The sequence below is a fragment of the Triturus cristatus genome, chromosome 7 (genome assembly GCF_964204655.1).
Source record: "Triturus cristatus chromosome 7, aTriCri1.1, whole genome shotgun sequence".
NCBI classification, from domain to species: Eukaryota; Metazoa; Chordata; class Amphibia; order Caudata; family Salamandridae; genus Triturus; species Triturus cristatus.
In genome coordinates this window covers 1,089,719,284-1,089,742,600 of record NC_140590.1, presented here as the reverse complement: position 1 = coordinate 1,089,742,600, position 23,317 = coordinate 1,089,719,284, and the positions used below count along the sequence as shown (strand labels likewise).

The window sequence follows — 23,317 nt, the reverse complement described above, 5'->3', positions numbered from 1 at the left end:
GCTGCAGCCTCACACAGTTCATTCTACATTCCGATGACATAGTACTATGATGGAATGGGTGCGAGATCACCACAATATCTCCCTTCTTTACAACAAGTAACAACAGAAAAAACATTAAACAAAATAACATACTGTAAATACATCGATTCATAAATGTACATTCGATAATTAACACAAATAAACCTCAATCGCGAAATCTTAGAGGTTTGATAACATTTCGTCTATTACTCCTACGCTCGGGTTCAGGATGAGAGGAACACTTTGGTTCAGAAACAACAATGTCAGAAGAGGAAGAAGAAGGAACACGAGAATGCAAAGATGGTTTGGATGAAAGACGAAAATCATGGGGAAGGGTATCGTGAATATGCACCCTCACCACTCTTCCCTTATTCCATCATTCATTTTTTCTAGTTTTCACTGCATTCCTAGTCACCACCTCAATTCTGACAGGAGATTTAAATTTTGACATCCCCTTGGGAACATGAATGGGGTCTTTGACACGAACCCAGTCTCCAACACATAGTCGATTTTCTACTGGTTTAACACTGTGGGTAGTGTCGTAATGGCTTTTCATTTTACTTTGAAAATTTTCAACTTTTGGTCTCACAATTTTGTCTATATTTAACAGATGATCGCTTTTGTGTTGACACTCTCTTAACCAGGCAGGACACAATTTAGAGGCAGGTGGGCGTCCTCGTAACATTTCAAATGGTGTAATACCTGAGACAGCATTAGGACAACATCTGTGTGACCAAAGCATTTCTTCAACAGAATTACAAATATCAAACTTGTTCTGAATGGCCCATTGTATACATTCAACTAGAGTGCGATTCATTTTTTCCACCAGACCATTGGCCTGTGGGTGGTACAAAGCAACACACTTGTGTCTGATGACATTGTTGCTAAGAAAACTCTTCATTTCCCTAGAAACAAATTGGACACCATTGTCCGAGACAATTTCTTTAGGAAAACCCTCCCTTAAAAACAGATTTTTTAAGAACTTGATAACACCAACAGTATTTGGTTCTTCAACAAACTTCACTTCCCACCATTTGCTGTAGTAATCTACAACTATGATGGCAAATCTTAACTTCCGTGGAAGAGTGCCAAAAGGACCTATAAAATCTATGGCAAGCTTTGAACAAATTGTGTTAGGTAATTCAACAGGTTGTAAAGGAACTGCTTCTGTTTTAAGACCTTTATCACTGGAAGCACAGATTACGCAACCCCGAACACTGGCTACAATGGCAGAATCCATTCAAGGCCACCAGTAACTATCTCTAATTTTTCTTTTGGTTATAGTTTGTCCCAGATGTCCCTCATGACCATACATAATAATCATTTCCCTCAATGAAACAGGTGGAATGAATTTGTCTCCCCGTACAAGCATCCCCTTTTCTTCAATAGATAATTCATCCGCCACTTTGAAATAAGGTTGTAAATTCTGAGACAGATTTTTCTCTTTAAGCCACCCATGCATGACATACTCCCTGACACTATCCAGTTCTATATCTTTTAAAGATTCATCCAACCATTCATGTTCATTAAAAGTAGTGTCATGGCAAATATCGATACTTGCAATTAAACATTCTTCATCGTTTTCCTCCCAGTTTTCTGGATAATCAGTTAAACTTAGAGGTGAACGAGATAAGTAGTCTGCTCTTATGTTTTTACCACCTGGGATGTACTCAATAGTGAAATTGTACTGTAGGAGTTTAGAGCTCAATCTTGCTATTCTCGGGGTATGATCTTTGATGGTTGCGCCACTTAGAATACTAACTAAAGGTTTGTGGTCAGTTTTAAGCACAAATTTCCTTCCCCAAATAAAACATTTAAACCTTTCAACCTCCCAGCAACAACTTAAAAGTTCTTTTTCAATGACAGAGAAGATTTTTTCATTAGACCTCAAAGACCTTGAAGCAAACCCAATTGTTACTTCACTTTTTCCCTTCAACTGAGCAATGGTAGCACCCAGACCATCATTGCTAGCATCCACCGTAATGATACATTCTTGTGAGGGATCAAACGGTGCAAGAACTCCTGAAGAAATGATTTCCTTTTTTAAACCTTCAAACTCAACCTGACATTTTTCCTCCCATAAAATTTTTTTGTCTTTCTTTAATAATTCTCTTAGCTTTACAGTTTTGGCCGAGAAGTTCTGAATAAACTTTGAATAAAACTCACAAAGTCCTAAAAATGAAGCCACATTCTCTTTAGACTTTGGACTGGGTGCTTTGGTGATAGCATCAACCAAACCAGGTCTGGGTTCTACCCCTTTTTCCGAAATTACGTGACCTAGATATTCTATTGTATTCTTAGAAAATTTGCATTTCCCCCTATTGGCCACAACACCAAATTTTTTTAGTCTTTCTAGCACAGCACACATCCGTTTGTCATGAATATGTTGATTTTCACCGGCTATTAGAATATCGTCTTGGAAGGTTACCACCCCATCAATTCCTTCCAACACATTCTCTAATACACGTTGAAATACGGCTGCGGCCGATTCGAGTCCAAACGGCATTCTTTTAAATTGATAAGAACTCATTGGAGAAACAAAAGCCGTTAGATGTTGTGAAGATTCCTCAAGTACTATTTGATGATATGCAGATGCTAGGTCAATTTTAGAAAATACCCTAGCACCTGAAAATGTACTTATGATGTCGTCAATCCTTGGCAGAGCGTGTGAATCAACCCAAATTACCTTGTTAAGGCATCTTAAGTCAATACACACTCTCAATTGCCCATTTTTTTTCTTGCAATAACCAATGGACTTAACCATAGGGATGATTCTATAGGTTCTATTACTCCATCATCACACATTTTTTTAAGAATGTTCGCTAAGTCTTCACGTACACTGAATGGTACATTTCTCAATTTATGTTTTACAGGAGTAACATCCTCTTGGACCTTAATTTTATGTTTGAATCCACTGATTTGTCCTAACTTGTTCCCAAACACTGTAGGAAATTTGTCAACCCAAAAGTTATTGTTTTCACATCTTTCAAAAGACTCTCTGTTTTCCTCACCATCAGTTACTATTGAAACTTGTACATCTCTCCCAGGTCTAAGCGTCATCCCAAAAAGGCCTTGGTGATACCATCCCAGAATATTTAAACCTTTCTTAGCCACATATACTTTTCCAAAAATGCTACGATCTTTGAATTTAAGTTGACACTCAAAATATCCTGACAATTCTATTTTTCTTCCATCATGCGTGACTGGATTCCTATCTGGAGGAAGCAAAATACGTTTACCCCACACTTCATCATACAACTCATCAGTTATCATTGTCATTCTAGCACCAGAATCGATGAGTAGTCTAAGCTCTTTACCGTCTACTTCAATATGTTCATATGGATCTACACAATCAGACTCATCATCATGTACAACAACAATCATGTCTCTAACACCTCTTGTACAATTTTGTTCTTCCTCTGAGAAATCGCATAGATCTCTATCTTGTACGGAATTAATTCTATTTTTAGGTGTCTGACAAACCTTTGCAAAATGCCCGATCTTGTTACATAATTTGCATTTCACATGTATTGCAGGACACGGTTTACTATGAGGTCCATGCTTAGAATTGCCACATCTAAAACAGATATACTTTTGGGAGAAAAAGTTATTCTTGTACTCTTTTTTTTGTAAACTTTTTTAAACTACTACTTTGTTTTGAACTTGGGCTTACATTTGTATTTTCTCAAGCAACTGTGCTTTCATTCACTACAGACACACCACTAGTTTCTTTACAGGTGAGTTCTCTAAGTGCTTTTCGGGAAACCTCAATCCCCTTTACTATGTCAATTGTTTCAATCAGATTAGGGTTTCTCATCGTGAGAAGTTATTCTTGAACTTTCTTATCCCAACAACGTTCCACTATTGATCACGTATGAGTTGGTCTGTAAAATTTTCAAATAAACACTCAGCAGCCAACATACGTAGGACCGCAACATAAGTATCTATAGATTTATCCTGTAGCTGAACTCTTGTGAAAAACTTATGTCTGTTAACAATTAAACTGGGTTGAACATCAAATTGTTTTTCTAATTTCTTAACAGCTAATTCAAATTATCTAAATCTTCTTGATCATGGGGGGTGACATACGGTGGGAGATGTTCATATATAGATTGGCCTTCGAATCCTAAATTGTGTTAACAAAAATCTCTTACGCTCTGCTCGATATCTATTTCCACCTATAGCTCCTAAATATTTAGTAAAGGCTCTGTACCAATTCCTCCAAGGCACAGGTGGATCTCCAGGGGTCTGAAGAAAAGGAGGAGGAGCACCAACATTTTGCATTGTTGCCATGACGCCTAAATTGAGAGATCTTACTATCTATCTATATTTTTTAGGTATGCATGCCAGATATAGAATTTACATAAATTACTGAATTAATTACTGTTGTGCTTGTAAATTCTTTTCTGTTTTCTCCCTTTTCTAAAATATCCATATAAGTTCCTGAGGAGCAACAGATTGTAAAAAAAATAAAAAAAATGTTCTTGTTGTTTTTCTCTTTGGTGGTGAGTCAAAATAGTTACAGAATGAGCTTTGTATGTCTTTAAATCCCAAAGAAAGTAACTTCCTTATGCCTTTTTTACAAAAAAAACAGTCAGCATTCTAGCTGGTTTTTTTTGGGCTGTATTGATTGGTCCTTCCTCTGAGTTTCCCTTTTTTTTTTAACACTGAACCAACAGCAGGGAATGAACACGTTTTATTTTCTCCGGATTGTGCTTAAAGGAAGTGAGTAACTCTGTTCTTCGTTTACTTCAATTTGAATTTGAGTTATACTCATGCAGAAGACTTTTGTAGTTAATTATCTCCACGCGTTTTGTTTAATACGTATGATCGAATATGTTTGGTTTCGCTAAAACAACCGGCTTCCACAGCAAATTGTGTATTTCCGCTTGACTAGACACAAAACGTATAATAAGAAACGTTCTCTCGCTGAGTGTGTGCCAAATTGGATTTCCCTTCACGCTTCGGTGAATTTTGACAACCGCTTTGATCTATTGTCTCTTACTCTGGGACTGATAAATAATACTTTAAAAAGGAGCGCGGTGAACTTTGGAGGTGATAACAATCTCGTGCTTGTTCAGAAAAAACACACAGCTTGACTCGATAAATAACGGTGAAGCTACGAGCACAGCTAGACTTTACACAAGCGCGGTGAACCTTAGAGATAATGGCGGTCTCGTGCCTGTTTTGAAAGACGCACAGCTTGACTTCGCGTGCGCTGCGATAAGCTTATGTCAAAGGCAGCCTCGCGCTTGACTTGGTACACATAGGAAAGCTGTTTACTTTTGAGTAAAGATTTAATTACTGCCTCGCACTTGTTTAAATATGCTAAGTACCCGCCTCTCCTCCGTCTGTGTGGGGCTCTTGATCGATTCATCGCGATGAAAGCAAACAATGCAATCTTGTAGAAACTTTCCCTAAGTGCTGATCACTGTAGAAGATAATTAACAGATACTCGGCGGGGAAGTATTTAAGTCGCAAATGATGTCAGTCGCGCTTAACAAGGCATAAGTTATTGTTGAATCTCAACCACATAAATATTTAATTACTGTTTAAACGCGCTGAAGTAGTAAGCTTAAAAGGCTGAAAGTAGGTTGGTTCAAGTCCTTATAAGGAAAGGGTCTTTAAGTTCTTGTTAGTAAGTCTTCAATTCTGCGCTTAATTGCAAGTGAAAATATACGAGCCTGTCTTTTTCGATGATGGCGGTGTCTTGTTCTCTTGAACGTCTTCTTTTCTTTTTTTTCTCTTCTTTTTTTTTTTATTTTGAAAAACTGCTTCTTTGTGCGTGGATCCTTTGCTGTGACTAATTAGTCGCCAAATTGTAGTGAAGTACAATGTAGTAAAGCATTGGAGACAGAAGTACTTCAAGAGGAATATTTATTAGTCACAGCTGCTGCAGTCCCAGAGTAACTGTCTCAATTAGAATCCCCTGAGCTGCAGCCTCACACAGTACATTCTACATTCCGAAGACATAGTACTATGATGGAATGGATGCGAGATCACCACAAAGACCCAGTCATTGTCATGATTAATGTCCTCAGGAAAGTACTTTTCTAAACCACCCCTGAGAGAAGTCAAGTGATTTCTTATGACCTCAGCAGCACTTTCAAGTTCATAAACTGTGTCCTCAACAGCTTCTGATAAATACGGAATGCCTCCAGGAGGCTGTCTTCAGTTAGTCTTTTCCACAACACCAGCTTTTTCTTGAAAGCAGATATTTTTTGCACATTGTGAAAGATGTACTTTCAGCTCCTTGCATAGACAAATTCAAGGAATTTAATTTATCAAAGTTGTCTGCAAGGTATGCTAAAAGCACAAGCCAACGAGGATTACACAACTGTTCTGCTTTGTATGGATCCAAATCTAGAAGGAATTGCCGTACTTCATTTCTTAATTCAAAAATACGGTTCAGAACCTTCCCTCTGGATAACCATCGGACTTCAGTTTGGAAAAGCAAACCGTTATGATCAGCTCCCATTTCTGCCCACTAAATTGCAAACAGACGTGCTCTAGTGGTGTGCGCCTTTATGAAATTAACAATTTTCACAGCACAATCCAACACATCCCCAAGTTCTCTATCCATGTTTCGGACTGCAAGGGCTTCCCGGTGTATCATACAATGGGTCCATAGAATATGAGGAGCCACTTTTAACACTTTGGCTTTTAAGCCTGCCCTAGCCCCACACATGGAAGGAGCACCATCCGTACAGATCCCAACATAGCTGTCCCATTTTAAGCCGTTGGAGCACAAGAAGTCATTGAGAATGTCAAACAGGGTTGATGCTGTTGCCTGTCCCCTGATTGGTTTACAGAATAAAAAATCTTCCAATATTACAGTTTTGTGGCAATATCTGACATAAGCAATTAAATGAGCGTCCTTAGATAAGTCAGTCGCTTCATCCAATTGCAAAGCAAACAAACTCGATTTCAAGCGTGCAAGGAGTTGTCTATGGATATCCTCAGACATGTCAGAGATTCTGCGGCAAATTGTTGTGTCTGAGAGTGGTACCAATTTCAAATTCTCTGCCGCTTTTTCACCAAGCATTGTTCTGGCCACATCAAGCATTGCTGGAAGAATCACTTTTTCCCCATCCGTAAAGGGCTTTTTGTTTTTGGCAATGTGGTACGCCACTTGGTAAGATGCTTTCAAGGCATTTGTTGGCGTGGAGACCACATTTTTCACAGTGTCTTTTTGGTGGATGATGTCTTCCAGCTTTCTGGCAAAAAAATCTGAATTCTTTCATACCAGTGACCCGTGTTTGGTTTCCAAGTGGCGCTTTAATTTGTTTGGTTTCAGACTTTCATTAGCCAAGGTCATGCCACAAACCACACACTGTGGCTTTATTTCACCATTTATGGTAACGCAGGTGAATCCAAGGTCCAGGTAGGAGGCATCATACTTTCTACTTTTTGCAGCTCTTTTCTCGACGTCTGTTTCGGCCTTTCGTTTGAGTGATCTACCATCTTTTTGCAGCAGGAAACGATCCATGTCAAATGTGTGTTTGACCTATGATACAAAATTTCAAAGTCCAACATTAATGATTACCACAGACGTACTGCTGTATGCTGTATGGTTGTCATTTAAAAAAAAAAAACTCTTTGCATTTTCACAAGAAGTGTAAAAATTCTTCTTTTTTTCTCTAAAATGCGAATAACACTCCGGTTTCTTCCACGTGCTTAAAACAGAAATTGCAGCTGGTCCTGGCTTCCATTACGTGAGCTGGCGTTGTGGGGCGTTACCAAGGTTCTCCTTCCCTTGAGTGCGTACACATTGATTGCAATAGGTAACATGGGTAGTCAAAATGTGTGAAATCCACCTCCTACTTGTTTAATAAAGGCTTTGCAAATGAAATTTGCTTTGTGTATGGCATTTTGTGGGGTTACAGAAGATGCACAGGCGAAACCCTCCACCAATTTAATTTGAAACCGTTCTGCAACAGAAAGGATAACCCGAGTTGGAGTCACCTTTGGGACCTTATAAGTGTTTAGCCATGCAATAGTTAATGTTGTTGCAGTAAGGATATTGTACTGCATAACTAAATACTTATAAGGTCCCAAAGGTGAGACCTATTGGCTATGCCAATGCTTGTTTTAAAAAAAGCAAATGTTGCCAGGAATGTTTGTGCACAAATTAGTTCACAATGGTGAACCACACCTGTATATAAGTAAGGCCACTTCTGCTCAGGCCAGATCCCTTGCTCAATCTGCACACATTAATGGTCCGGCCTAGCCTGAGAATTGGAATGACATCTGCACCCCCTTGGTAAAAGGGAGGCAGTAGAATCCCATCGGCCTCCAGAAAGGCCACTCAGCCAACAGCTGGGCAGCTGTCTGCATCTGAACAGCACATCATAATCAGTGTACTATAATAGTTCGAATACTGTCCGATTGCCAGTGAGATTTTTTAGAGAAGCCCTTCCCCACGATTTAGTTGACAAGCGGATAGTTATGAATATATGAAGGTGGCTTGTCTCTGATTATTACATCTGTGTCAGAGAAATGACAAATTTGTTCTCTGTTTAGTGATTGTGGCAGGGGTAACATACAAATTAAATAGATTAAAAACTAGCCCACATTTTGAGAATGCGATAGCTAGATAGAAAGTAGAGGTCTCAGTAAAGCAGCTGAATGTGAATCCTGATTGGAGATTCAGTAAGAGATTGTTTTACTTATAACATGCCACACCAAAGTACACTGGTTTGGAAAGTCAGGCCTGAGGTGGGGTGGAAATTGTTCAACTTTGTGGATCTCTGGATGGATGACGAAGTCCTTTGCCAGTGTAGCACAGATAGGGTCAGACAAAGAATAGCAACATTTCAGATGAGCAAAATGGTGTTGATCAACTTAACACAGACATCTTCATAAATTTGATTTAGACTGTGATCAGTTACTAGGTGACATTCAACTTGGTGCAGGGAAAACTTGGTTATTTGGAGTGGTATATGAGGCTAAGTTTTGTGTTTTTTACTTTGGTATCTAAGAATTTGGTAAGTAAGTTCTTTATATTTGTTAACTTCATCAAGCCTATTTGTGTACTCTGCCTGCTGCGGCCTTCTTGCAAGGACAGTGATAAGGATGCCAAAGGAAAGGCCCGGGGTAGCAGCTGCCTCTGTAAACACAGGTGCAATTCCTGCCAGAATATGCATGGCACTTTGGACCATCAAGCATTTGGATGATTGCATCGGATGCTGCACACTTCACCAACGGATGCAAAGTCTCACATGAATTCACCAATATATCCTCAGTCACATAGGATGTTCCTAGAAAACAAGATTATTTAACTCGAGGTCGAGTTATGTAAAAGTATGCTGGCTAGTGCAAACACTGTGCTGCATTATGTGCAGGTCTGTATTAAATATGTGGTCGTCACTTTCACTTGGACTTGTGAGTTTACTTTAAAGTCAGTACTCGACCATACAAAAAATTCAACCTGTGAATCCACACATTGTTTGGTTTAGAGCCAATAATAGAAAGGGAGAGGGGAGTCTGGAGGAGGGGAGTCATTCTGGGCAGCATCATTAGCAGCAGATTAATTAATGGCAGAGGATGTGGTGTAATGACCAGAGCTACCGTCTTTTGAACAGGGGTACGAGGTTGGAGTCTCGGCTTTGGCTCAACATCCTGTGATTCTGGGCCAATCACTTAATCACCCCGTGTCTAAAACATGTATGTGGCCTTGTGTAGTGTAGTTGGGACTCTTCAATACCATGAGGATTGAGTTTGTGCTATATAATAAAACCAGGGGCAGTTCTAGGATTTTTGGGGCCCTGGGCAGAAAAATAATGTACATAGCTATCTAATTTGCATATAAGGTGACACATTCATGGCTGCTGCATCTCAATAGATGATCCTGCTCCAGAAGCTGCTGCTTCCAGCAGACCTCTCCTGCGCTGCAGCCCCTCCCTCTCAGCCACCTACAAGCACCTCTTTTACTCACGAAGGGCTCAAGGTGTGTGAGATGCTTATCACAGAAAGGGTTACAGCTGCTGGGGCACTAAACTGTGGGACAGTGTGCGCCCTGCAGAGCCACTGTATGGGCAGCAGGCTTGTTTGCAGGAGAATGGAGCAGAATGTGTCTTCTTGCATCTGGGACGCTAGGAGGCGCCCCTCTCCCCTGGGCCTCGCCTCCTTACACCTTTTCAACGAGGCCCAGGGGAGGGGCCCCCCTTCCTGTGGGCACAATCCAACGAGACGCCTTGTTCTCAATTAGATGAGCAGGGGGCGCTAGAGGACCGACATGCTGTGGTATACTGAGTTGGGGTCCCATATGTAAGGGCTGAGTGTGGGGCCCTGGCCAGCTGCCCACTCTGCCCATGCCTAGCTCCGGCTCTGTATAAAACTACAAAAAAAATAAAAATATGCAGCCAATTTATGTTCTACCAGCACATACGAATTGGGTTTAAAAGTCGAATGTAAAATAACTTGACAACAAGGAAAAATGTAATAATAAATATATAGGTATGCTCGCTTTATTTATCACAGGCTGACTACATTTTAGGGAAGCTAAGGGGTGAATGCTCCAACTTCAAAGGCCTGGGTATCGAACAAGATTCCGGATATAAAACTGGCAAACTGTCTCAGGCGTCTAATGCTACAGACATCCGCCTGTAATTTTCAGTAAGAGGTATGAATTATTATAAAAGAGCTTAGGCCCTATCATTTTGAGAATGCGATAGCTAGATAGAAAGTAGAGGGCTCCTAAAGGTGGGGGGGGATGCAGAGGAAGGCAGGGGAAGAGGCAGCTTACTCACCAGGTTTGGCAGCTTCCGTAGCCTTGGAAACCAGGGAACAGCTAAGAGATTGGAATGCAGAACCAGCCACGAGGAAGAATTTTCGGTCGCCTTGGAAACCAGGGAACAGCCGGGAGATCGGAATGCAGAGGAAGAAGCACGAAGAGGACACCAGCTGAAACACCACGGCAGCAGCAGCAATGAGGGCGTCCAGGAAACGGAGCAGAGTGCAAGCAGCAGGATCAAGCACTTATCGAAGCACTCCAGAGGAGCATATTTATGGCCCCAGTTCATGGGCGCAATTCCTGGTTTGCATCCAGCTGCTTCTCTGATTGGAGGACAGTCGCCAATGATGTTGTATTCTTTGACAATGTCCTACAATCAGAGAGCTCCTTGAGGTGCACTGCTCGGAATCCAAAACGTTGAGTAAACGTTTTGGATTCCAGATGGAATAGTGGAGAAGTGTGGCTCAGGGGTTAGAGGCGGCAGACCCGGAAGCTGAGATCGGTCCTGGACCAGGGTTCAATTCCCTGCCTTGGCGGGTCTTGGGCTAAAAATTCCACGGACTCGATAATTCTCGCCCCGGTGCCTCCTCGACTCACGGGTTCAGACTCTGGGCAATAGCTTGCTTAATCTCCACAACGGCCCCTCGCGGCGGGATGCCTGACTTTCACCTTGTGGATACCCTGCTATCTCACAGGGGAATACCAGGACGGGTTCCCTAAGCAAGTGCCGGGAAACCCACAGCGGGTAGCTGTGCGCTATATAAGCTCAACTACATTTACATTCACATTTACATGGAAGCGGTTCAGGGCAGAAGTGTGGCGGGAAGGCGCGACCCCCTTTAATCAACTCCACGCCCCCAATGCGGGTCGCGCCCCACAGATTGAAGACCCCTGTGATAGGGTGTTCTTGTTGATTGAGTGAATCAAGGGACAATCTGTTTTTTGTACTGACAGTACTCCACTCCCTTGGTTGCTGACAAGGGGTCTCTCTCTGTTTAAACACAACCCCAGTCAGCGCCACGTGGTGGTAGGCCTGTGACGGCCGCAAGGCTTCGGGTGCCACTAACCCTGTGCGCAACAACTCATGGGCCCTTTATGATTGGGAAGCGTGGAGTGTCCATCATCCAGTCACCACCGGCAGAGGGGAATGTGATGTCGTCAGCCCCTTATGTTGACAGAGTCACATGGCCTGTGACGCCTCTGCCTGATGGGTGTGGTGTGTGTGCAAACCTACCCTCAAGGAGTGACTGTGACATGCTGACAACTAGACCAGTGACCTGCACACCACCAGCGAGTACTCCTGTGATGGGTAGCAATGAGGGCCCCCCCTTAGAGCGTTAGGCCAGACCAGCACAGGGCTTGCAACAATGACTCGTGGGCTCTGGGCGTGGTTCAGTCCATGTCCGGACTTGAGTGCCTGATTACAGTTGTTCAATAGTTCTCTTCTTTCAACAAAGAGATCGCTTTAAAACCAGGAGGTGGAGGGTTTGGTTCTTCTACTATTTTTCCATCAATCAATCATTCAAACAATAAGGATTTATAATACATGGTACATCATCCATGAGGGTCTCAAGTTGCTGGAGTTGCTAGCTACTTCACAGAGAAAGCGGTGAAAAATGAGGCAAATGCATGAGAAAGCACTCAGAAAAAGTGATGAAAGGAAGGAGAAAGCTGAGAAAAATGAGGCAAAAGCCGGAGAAAGCATTCCTAAAAGCAGAGGAAGGAAGGAGAAAGCAGTGAAAAAGGTCATTTGAAGTGCCAGGTCTTGAGGTCCTTTCTGAAGGCTTGCAGTGTCAGGCTGCTTCTGATGCTGAGGGGAAGTATGTTCCAGGTCTTGACAACAATGTAGGAGAAGGATTGGCATCTCGTTCTGGCTCGATGGATGCAGGGGATTTTGGCCAGGGCTAGGTCGGCGGAGCAGAGGTTTCTCTTGTGCGAGTGAAAGGAGATTCTTTTGTATCAGTCTTTTTGATATCACAAAACCATGCTATAACCATTTCACAGTGACCTAAAGGCTTTATTGTGCATAAAACTGTAAGAAAGGAACCTGGTAGTGGTGGGAACAATCTCCGCAAATTTGGTCTTCAATAGTGAGCAAGTCAACTTTAATCATGATTAAAGGATAGTACCATCGATTTTCCAGGATAAGCCATTGGTGTCAGTAGGTTTGTGGCTGGGTTGTGTAAAAATATTACTGAAAAGTAACAAGATGAATGTAGTGACAATAATGTCAGTATAATCACCCCAATGAAAGTTGAAGTCAACTGAGAAGATATTTGAGTCGTGCATTATGATTTGCTTTGTAGCATACTCCAAGCATTGGTCTGTGAAGGTAGAATGTGGAATTATCTTATTTGGTGGTAAATTACATTAAGTCTAATGGAAGATTACTTTATAGATCTGATTTCTAGGAGTAGGCACCGTTCTTTAGCCCACTCTGCCAACCCAGTTCAGATAGACGGCTGAAATGCCAGAAACCAGTCCTAGGAAGCTTGTTTCCGGTCCAGGGAAGACATGGTTTGGCAGTTCGGGCTGGACTGTTCCCATGAGGCACAGGGTCAGACTGATTTGTCTGAACTGGGGTGGCAGAGTGGGCTAAAGAACGGTGATGGATTAAACCCAGATCAGTTGACTGGGGGTGAGTGCTTGCAATGTTCAACACTCCATCCATCATTTCCTTTGGTTTTGCTTTGTTCGCCATAAGTTGGCAGGGTATGCTCAGACGTGAGTCCCTTGCTCACTTTGCCACTGGATTCAAGCAAGCCTGGCTGAAGATGGCTGAAATGCCAGAAACCAGTCCTAGGAAGCTTGTTTCCGGTCCAGGGAACACATGGTTTGGCAGTTCGGGCTGGACCGTTCCCATGAGGCACAGGGTCAGACTGATTTGCATAGGGCCATGTCTGAACTGGGGTGGCAGAGTGGGCTAAAGAACGGTGATGGATTAAACCCAGATCAGTTGACTGGGGGTGAGTGCTTGCAATGTTCAACACTCCGTCCATCATTTCCTTTGGTTTTGCGTTATAAGAGCATGAACAACCATTTTTCTGGCATTGGGATTGTAGTAAGAATAAGAACATTTTAAGGATCTTAGAATGCCAAAACACTGTGCATCTGGGAACTAAAGGTTAGCGTATTATCCAATTTGACCCCCAGGTTGCATATGACTAAGATGGGGGTAGGGGGAGAATGAGCAGAGCTGGGCCAGAATTCCCCTCCCCAGGATGGAGGAAGAATGCCAAAAACTGACGCTTCGGTTTAGCTGTTGTTGCACTGCAAATTACTCAGGCCCAGCCATTGAAATACTGCTGACAGGCATGCTATGAATCTGTTCTGAGAGCTGGGAGTGTTGCTGTCCCAGGTGAGAAGGCTTTGTGTATCGTCAGAGTAGGACACCACCTGTTCCCTAAACGATCCCTCCAGAGCTGCTTAAGGAGTCCCATAAACATTAAATAGTGTTGGGCTCAAGGGGGAGCCCTGAGAAATGCCAAATCGTCATGGTTTAGAGGCAGATGCAAAAGGTGGCATCCAAACTAACTGACTTCTGTCAGATAGAAACGACCGAAACCATGCCAAGGCGCTCCACCCCATCCTGGTCTTAGTCAGCCGTTGAAGAAGAATAGGGTGGGAAACCATGCCAAATGCTGCTGACAGATCTAAAAGCAGGAGAACCACTTGCATCCGCTGGTCTAATGCTAGCTCGATGGTGTCATATACCGCCATCAGTGTTGCCTCTGTACTGTATCCAGGGTGGAAGCCCGATTGAGAAAGATGCAGAAACTGATTAGAGTCAGAATACTTTTACTGTTAGGCATGGATCAGTTTCTCTAGAATTTTAGAAAATGCTCGCAATAATGGGATAGGCCTGTAATTGGCCAGGATAGACCTGTCTGCAGTAAGTGGAATCAGCTTAGTGTTTTACAGCAGCTGTGTGCCGAGGATTGGAGTAGGAGTCATTTAGGAGGAAGTTAAGAGTTAAATTGTTTGCTGCCAGAGAGGCCACCAAGATATGAGTAGGGCAAGGGTCATCTAGAGAACCCAATTTACAGGAATTTAAGACTTTGACAGAGTCCTCCTAAAAGATGGTAGCAAAGTCAGTCAAGGAACAAAATTGCATGGTAGTAGCTATTGATTGCAGGTTTTCAGGTCCCTTTGTTTCCGTGATATTACTGGGACCTGCGACTTTCAAGGCCTCAACAGTACCATTGATCTTGTTGCTAAAGAAGTCAGAGAGTTGCGCACATAGTTTGGGGGAGGCCTTATGGGGCTGTGATAAAATGCTGGGATTTGAGGACTTCCTTGTTATCTTGAAAACCTCCCTAGGTTTATTGCTTGACATTGCGATTTCGCTAGAAAATAAATTGACTTGACCCTCTTTATTTCTTGGTGGTAGACATTTAGCTCCTTTTGTAGAGATCCTTATCAGAGGGTAGGGGGAGCTTTCTCCACGACCCTTCCAGTCTTTTAAATTGCTGGCGTTTTTTCCTAAGCTCCTCATTAAACTTAGGAGTCCTGAAGCATTTTAGAAGGCCATACATTGCCTTCATGGGTGCCATGATTTTCAGCCATATGTGTTATTGCTTGTGCGTCCATCTCAATGGCTCCATTCAGAGTGGAACACTTATATTAAGTATAGAAGTGACGTCCTCCGTAGTGGCCTTAGTCTACCTGCAATGAGGTACAGAAGGAGTGATTCTTCTACTTTTAAGCATCCTGTTTCAGTTTCCAATTAGAAAATACTGTTGCGGGTCAGTCCAAGTATTACACTTGACGTCTGCTATTTCCACATCACAATTCGAAAAAATAGGGTCCAGAATATGACCCACTAGATGAGTGGATCCATTGACAAACTGCTTCAGGCTCCACGCAGACATATTGTGATCAACAGCCATATCCACAGGGAGATTCAGATCTCCCAGGATGAAGAACCTGGAATATTTTAGGCGATATTGGGATAAACAGCTGTCAAGGGAGTACAATAATTCCCCGGCATAGTCAGGAGGGTGGTAGATTAAGACACATGCCACTGATTTGCTCACATGAGGGGAAAGACAGAAGCTCAAGCACTCATCCCCCCAGGAATTCAGTAATTTCAAAGGGACTGTATTTGAGGGTTTGTCTGAAAATCATGGCCACACCCTCACCTGTTTTTCCCGCTCTGTCTGAGTGAGAAATGGAATAACCCTCGGAAATTGCTTATGCAATATCAAGTGCAAACCTCTCTTTCATTCATGTTTTTGTGAGAAAAAAAATTGTTAAAGCGATTGTCTCTGAGTATTTCATGAATGTGTAAGGCATTCTTGTGCAGGGAGAGGCCATTGACTGATGCTGCCTGGACCACTAAAGTATTAGTAGACTTCATGAAGCATTTTGGCTGTGGTTGTGTGGTACTTACTGGTGGAGTTCAACTAGGCAACCTGAAAGAACAGGAAAAACAGACTGAAGGAAAGGGCAAAATAGACGGGTCTCATATACCTGTACAAGGACCGCCTGGCTTGAATGAAAGCAGCTCCACTCAGGAATACCCTAAGCGCTGTCCCACACCAGAGCAAAATTGGGCAGTATGGCTTGCGCTGTGTGCGGGCTGAGCACAGACGGGTGCAGACAGGCTTGCATAAAGCGGGCCGTCTGCACACCGGTTGTGTCAATATAGGGTGAGGACATCCCCCTGCCGAAGCTAGATCATTGACCTCAAGATGGCAACTAAAAAGAGGAAAATGATTAGAAATCTTCACGGCCCAGCCTCTTATCAGACCGCTAGTGGAGCACAGTATGCACAGGGAAAAATCAGCAAACTTAACCTCCAACCAAACAGGAGTAAAAATTAAATTAAATTAGCTCGGGAAGACACAATGCTGTAAACAAAGCGCTAAAGTGCCCGGTGCTGTTGAATGCAAACCAGAATACGAGTGCAAATGTGCATATGAAGTGCAGAAAGTTTTTTTAAAAAGTTGAATAGCAATAAAATAATGTTACACATACAGCCTCTCACACGATCTAACAGTGGTCATCAGACCTACGAAAACATTTGCTCATCAGCTGTGTTTTTATAGGGTGGGGATATCCTCTCCCGAAGCTAGACTGCTGACCTCGAGTGACGGCCAAAAAGAGGAAAGTGACTAAGAATCTCGGCGGAACCAAAGGAAATGATGGACGGAGTGTTTGAACATTGCAAGCACTCACCCCCAGTCAACTGGTCTGGGTTTAATCCACCACCATTCTCTACCCCACTCTTCCACCCCAGTTCAGTCATGGCCATATGCAAATCAGTCTGACCCTGTGCCTCATGGGAACAGTCCAGCACGAACTGCCAAGCCATGTCTTCCCTGGACCGGAAACAAGCTTCCTAGGACCGGTTTCTGGCATTTCAGCCGTCTTCAGCCAGGTTTGCTTGAATCCAGTGGTAAAGTGAGCAAGGGACTCACGTCTGAGCATACCCTGCCAACTTATGGCGAACAAAGCAAAACCAAAGGAACTGATGGACGGAGTGTTGAACATTGCAAGCACTCACCCCCAGTCAACTGATCTGGGTTTAATCCACGACCGTTCTCTAGCCCACTCTGCCACCTCTCCCAGAATGCTTTGCAGGTTTCATGTCTTCCTCAGTACTGTCTCTCAATTCATTGTACCCCCATGTCACTTTCTTAGCCGCTGGTCCTGGCGAGGAAGTGATCACCCCCAGCTCTTGACTGCTTTCCTTCCACTTGTATTGGCTCAGTGTTGTAGCCCCGGCTGATATTTGAGCATACCTGAACCTTAACACTCGATTTCCCCCAGTGTTTGCAAGGGGATCCAACGATCACAATGTATCTTCTGAAAAAGAGGTCACGTAACCCGCTGATCTAATAGGGACAAAAACAATATCCTGCAAAAAAATTCTGGGGTGATTGGAGATTCTCAAATAGGCAGGGGCTAACTGGAATAAGGTCTACCCATAGCCGTCTGACCACATGCGAAAGCACGCTTCCACTTTATCAACGTGGTGGATATGTCTTTTTTAAGAGAGATAAAGAAAGAAAGAGAGAGAGAGTGAAAGAGTGAAGGAGCAGGGGCATACCACAGGCCTCTTGAGCCCCTGTGGGGCACCAGGTGCCCAGCCCTACAAGGGCCCCCCATTCAGCTCAAGGCCAATGAACATCTGTGAGCTATGGGAGACTCGGGGTCCCCTCATTACATTCTGTGCAAGTGGGGGAGAGGAGGTTTCATTTTGTGCTAGGCCACTGTGAGAAAGAATGTATTGTTATATGTTGAGATCCGTTTGCTCAGGATAAACTCTGGAAACTTTTTGCGTATAATGTTTCTGTGAATGCTTCTCCTAACCAATCCAGCCAAGATTATCATTAGTACGTTTTACCTTTGACATAAAGCAAAAAAGCTAAAAAACAATATTCAACCTGCTGCAAAGAAATCCCACACAAGGTACAACTTAGCCTTTCAACTACATTGTGAGAAGATTGTTTTGAGTATTATTTTGCTGGTTACTGATAAATTTTACTGAGTGATCATTGCAAATAGATCTCTGGGGGGCGTGGCTAGCAAGGCCAAGATGGTGGAAATGCTCTGAAGAGGCTCTCACATTATCCTGGCCAAAATGTGCCATCTGCCGCATTTACCTGCCCATCTGCTTTGCATCACTACCCCCTACCGATCAATGCTGCTATCGGGCCGAATAACCATCAGAGGCCGACTTTGTGGTGAGAATGCTCCTACCTCCTACACCCACATGGAGGCAGGCTAAGGGTGGCTGCTGCCACAACTTTCTGGCCGATGCCTTTGTTTGCCCACAACTTGCCTGGTGATGCGCACAAGGGGGTGACTGCTATGGTAACTACTGGTGAAGTTCTAAACAGGCTGAACCCGGTGCCATGGCTGCAACCACTGGAGAGCAATAGAGCTGTGCCTGCTGGGTAGGAGGGTGTATCGGCTGCTGCCTGCTGAATCCAACTGTATCAGGTGAGCCTGGATACTGTAGGATCCTGCGGTATCCTGTGGGACCGCTGCCCTTTCATGTACCCCCCCCCCCACCAGCTGTGGTGCCTGCTATGAGCCCAGAGGTCATATCTAGCCTAGGCTCAGTCTCCGGGAGTGAGGCGACTTGCACCACTTTCTGCCTTGATACAGGCCAGACATTCTCCACTGCCCGTCGAGCCAACCTGGGTCCCCATGCCCGTAAGTGTCTGAGCGCCACCCTTGATCACCGGTGTAAAGGTGCGGGGCATGGGTGACATGGCTGAGATGTGGGCTGGCTATGAATATCTCTGGCAGCCCAGGACATCTGTTGAAGACCTGAGGTGCTGGAGGTGTTCTCTGTGCTGGACAGTTGCAGAGTGGCTCATAGCCTTTGACGTGGCCTACCTGGGACTTGTGGGTCACACCACGGCCTCGATTTCAACTGTATTTGGCTGCAGCCGCTGGTTTACTTCCAGTGGGGCTTATCTCCTGCCAGGCATCTTGATAGAGGAACAATATGTGAGGTGGCGGATAGGGCCAGGGGGCAGACTGAACTCAGGCCCTGCCATTTAAGCTGCTGCAGCCTTTGAGCACCCCCTAGGAAGGGCGCTCACCAGGGTAAGTGCATGGAGGTGATGTGCCTAGGCATCTTGTGAGTAAGATGTGTGACCTGCGGCCCTTGTGGGTGTTGACGCCTGACTTTGAGTGCATTCCCACATACCTCCTGACCACCCTGTCTGGCCTGGTGTTGTGCCTTGTGGCCGCACCTCCCAAGCATCTGTCACCTGCACTTGCACCACTCTAGCTATCCTCGACAACCAGAATCTTTTCTTCTACCGTAAGATGCTGGGGCCCCTGAGGGGCCTGGGAAACACAGCAACCTATGCGCTAGGTGTGGCGCCAGATATCTCAGTGCAAAACATTACTGAGCATGACTCGCTGGAGAGCATAACTATGTTTCTTCCCCCTGTAGCCGACCAAGGAACCCCTTCTTCTGATATTGTAGCTTGGCTGGCCTGCGGAGTGGTGGAGGCTGCTGATCAGCCACTTGCCCGATAACCGGGCCTCAAAATGGTGGAAACTGCTGGGGTGGAAAAAGGAGCATCACTGGGCTGCTTGTGCTATGACACCTCGATGGCTCTATAGGTGTTAGCAAACGGGGTCAACTGGGGAACACCGTAGGAACCCGGTAAAGCAAAAGCCAAGATCACACATTGATGCCTGCACCCTCACCCTGCAGATGTAGTTTTTACACAACTGGAGCTACTTGTGCTGTTGCACCATTACCGCCCACCTGACACACACAAAGAGGCCCCGCATTTTACTGCTCGTTCTCGGCTTCTTGGTCGGGGCTGCTGCCTGTTGCCTTTTTAGGCTGTTCGTGCTGCGGCCGATTGCATGCGGAAAGGGTGCTTGCAAGCTGTCCTGCTTCAGTGGTGCCAGTTTCAGCCCCTGGCAAACATCGATTACTGTGTTGCCCTCACCCTTCCTAGTCATCAGGCCTGGCCGCGGGCCCGCGCGAGAAGACCCTTGGCACACCCCATCCAACACTAGCCCCTATGATGCCCAACGCATTCCAGTTGCACATGGGCAGCCTGCGCTCAGGCTCCCAAACTGCGACGCCATGTCAAACATCAGCTCTGTAGCAGCCGTTTGGAGAACTTGTGGCGGTAGGACTGCCTGACTCAGTAGAGGATGGGGCGTAGGGGGCAAATCTACCGACTTGGGAGCTGGGGATCCATGTTCAAGTCTCAACATCGGCGCAACATCCTGTGATTCTGGCAAAATCACTTAATCTCCCCATGCCCATGGACAGCACCTGGATACCCTCAAGTGTGATAAACTGTGCTATATAAATCTACAAACTTATATGTCTCTTGGCACTAAGTTAGGCACTGTACTACAAGCTATGTAGAAGATTGGAGCAACTCTTGAGCAGATCCACACGTCACTTGAAAGAAGAATTGATAAAGTGACAGCAGACTTCACTCCACTACATGCAGACCACCTCGAGCTTGCAGACAAAGTACATGATGTTGAGCACAAGCTGGCCGTACTTCAACCGACAACCTACGAATCAGCATCTCCTTTGCAGACCTTGGTAAATTGTGTATCACTCTGGAATGCAGAGCGGAAGACGTGGAGGGCCACTCTAGAAGAAACAAGATACGAGTAGTTGGTCTTCCATAGAGTGTGAAGGGACAAGATGGAGTGACCTACGCTGAGACCTGGACCATACTCTGATGTCTGATGCTGGCGCTCACCCTTCTTCTCTGATGAACATGCCCAGTATGTGCTGACTCGCAGACCACCACCCAGCGCAAATCCCAGGCTTTTTCTGTTCCAACTGCTGAACTACAGGGATCGTAATTCCATCCTGCGTGAGGCATGCAAATTGCAGTAGATAAAGGTGGACAATTCCTCTGTCATGGTCTTCCCTGCCTTTCCCATGGCAGTACGGAGACTGAGGAATTACTTTCTAGCCTTAAGCTTAGTCTCCAGGAGTTAGACATACATTACTCGCTCCTGTTCCCTGCCCGTCTCCGCATAGTAGTTGATGGGACTGCGCATTTCTTCAACTCCTCCGAGGAGGCATGGAACTGGATGGAATCTGCCTTACTTGTGGCTTTGTGACCCCCACCCACTGAGATGACGAGGTCACAAGATGCAGCGAGAGGCCACCGCCTAGCGCTGCACTGAACCTGGTGCAAGTAGTCTTAGATTGACGCCAGGATTTGCATCCACGATTGGAGATCATTTCCAGAGTCCGGACCTCGATGTGAGTTCAATGAAGTCCTTCAGTGATGATAGCACCTGTGGTACTTGGCAATCTAAAGCAGACTCGCTGGCCCCACCTGACGTTACTCCACAAACTGCAGATTACATTATATGATTCGCCGGTAGTACTCAATTATGTAGAGATTCCTGCTTCACTGTCAGTTGATTTATTCTTGTATTGTTTCCTATATGCAAGTGCTAATCTTTCTTATATTGCAGCAGCTGACATCCCGACCATTATGGGTGTTCCACCTATGCGTTATACCGGCCGTCCATACAGTTAGCACACAATTACAGTTGGTTTCTTTGCATCCTACACATAAGGGACTATACATCTTTGGCTTATGCGTCCTCGCCCACGCTACCTTTGAACAGCCTATAAGGCCGTATTTGTTCCAGGTAGTTTGGCAGTTTGGACAGATACCTGTTGTTCCTCCACTCTGATAGTTAGTGTTCTGTTTTTTTTTATTTCCCAAGTTCTGACAGGTTGCCCTGGAGTGCCCGGACCACCCAGTCACCCTCGCCCAATAGTGTCACTGCATGTAATGGGAACCCTAGCCCTATGCAACTTATCAGCATACTTGGCATTAGCACATTTGCCACATGACCCTCACCAACATCAGCACCTGGAATGTGAGAGGCATGCACACATCCTCACACTATTATACAGTGTACTCATACCTCAAATGTATTTCTGCCCATATAGCACTACTGCAGGAGATACACTTAACACTAGCTGAAGCCTGATGACTTTGAAGGCATTGGTAAGGCCAAGCATTTGCCACTGAATATTCCTCCTATGCCAGAGTAGTACTGATCTGGGTGAAGCCAGGGACCCCTTTTGTGGCAGACGAGGTTGTGGTGGACACTGGGGGTTGGTATGTGTATTACAAGGTCACCTAAATGGCCACCAGCTCCTATTAGGGACAATATACACCCCCACAATAGAGCCGGCCTCGTTTGTCCATGAACTGTCTATCACAATGTCTGGTTGAAGTGAGATCCCGTTTCTCTTAGGGGTCGATTTTAACTCTGTCCTTAGTGCAGCACTGGACCACTCCTCCCCCACACCCCACACATTAGCCATGTCCTATATCCAAGCGCTAAGTGACTAGCTACTGCACTGGCAGCTTGTGGACATTTGGTGTGCCCACAACAATTTGCAGGTTAGAATCAACCGAATCGTTGGAATAGCCAGTCTCCTCCCTACTGTCCCGTAGACAAATTATTTAGGACGCACACACTCGGAAATCCATCCTCAATTCCTGCACCTCACAAGGGAAGAGAGCATACTTTCCATACCCACGTGACACCTACACCTGAAGCACCAGAGGACCTAACAATCTGAGAATCACTCGGCACTGCCACAGCGAATTACTTCGAGTTTAATAGCAACTCAGCCCCTGAAAGGTTGATTGAAGGAGACCCATGTCATAGCGATCCTGAGAACAGCAAGTAGTTTTAAATCGTTTTTAATGGAATTTATTTGAATAAGCGGGAGTAATGTCAACATTTGGAACAGGACCCTGAAAACTAACGATGGACTATATGGACTGTATTTCATTAGGATTGACTGAATGGATTCTTCTTTCCCATTGTCTCTTGGGAAATGTAGTTTGTTTATTGTTGAAGTCTTGTTAGGTGCTGGAAAAATAAACGAAGAACGGATAGGAAAACATACATTTCAAACAGATCTCTGGTAATTTGAGCAGGTATTTGTGTTTCTAGAGAGCCAAGCGTTGCAACGTTTGTTCAGTGTTTTGCGTTGTAATGCCATCAGGAATATTGTTGTGGCATTTTGATAATGTTAATTTATTTTCCAATAAGACTGCTGCTCAG

At 44.5% G+C, this 23,317-nt stretch overlaps 1 protein-coding gene across 1 annotated transcript in view; it reads left to right on the top strand.

The window, feature by feature from the left end:
* Positions 1–23,317, top strand: part of LOC146811143 (uncharacterized) — a 198,812-nt gene that overhangs the window by 12,031 nt on the left and 163,464 nt on the right. The window lies entirely within an intron of this gene.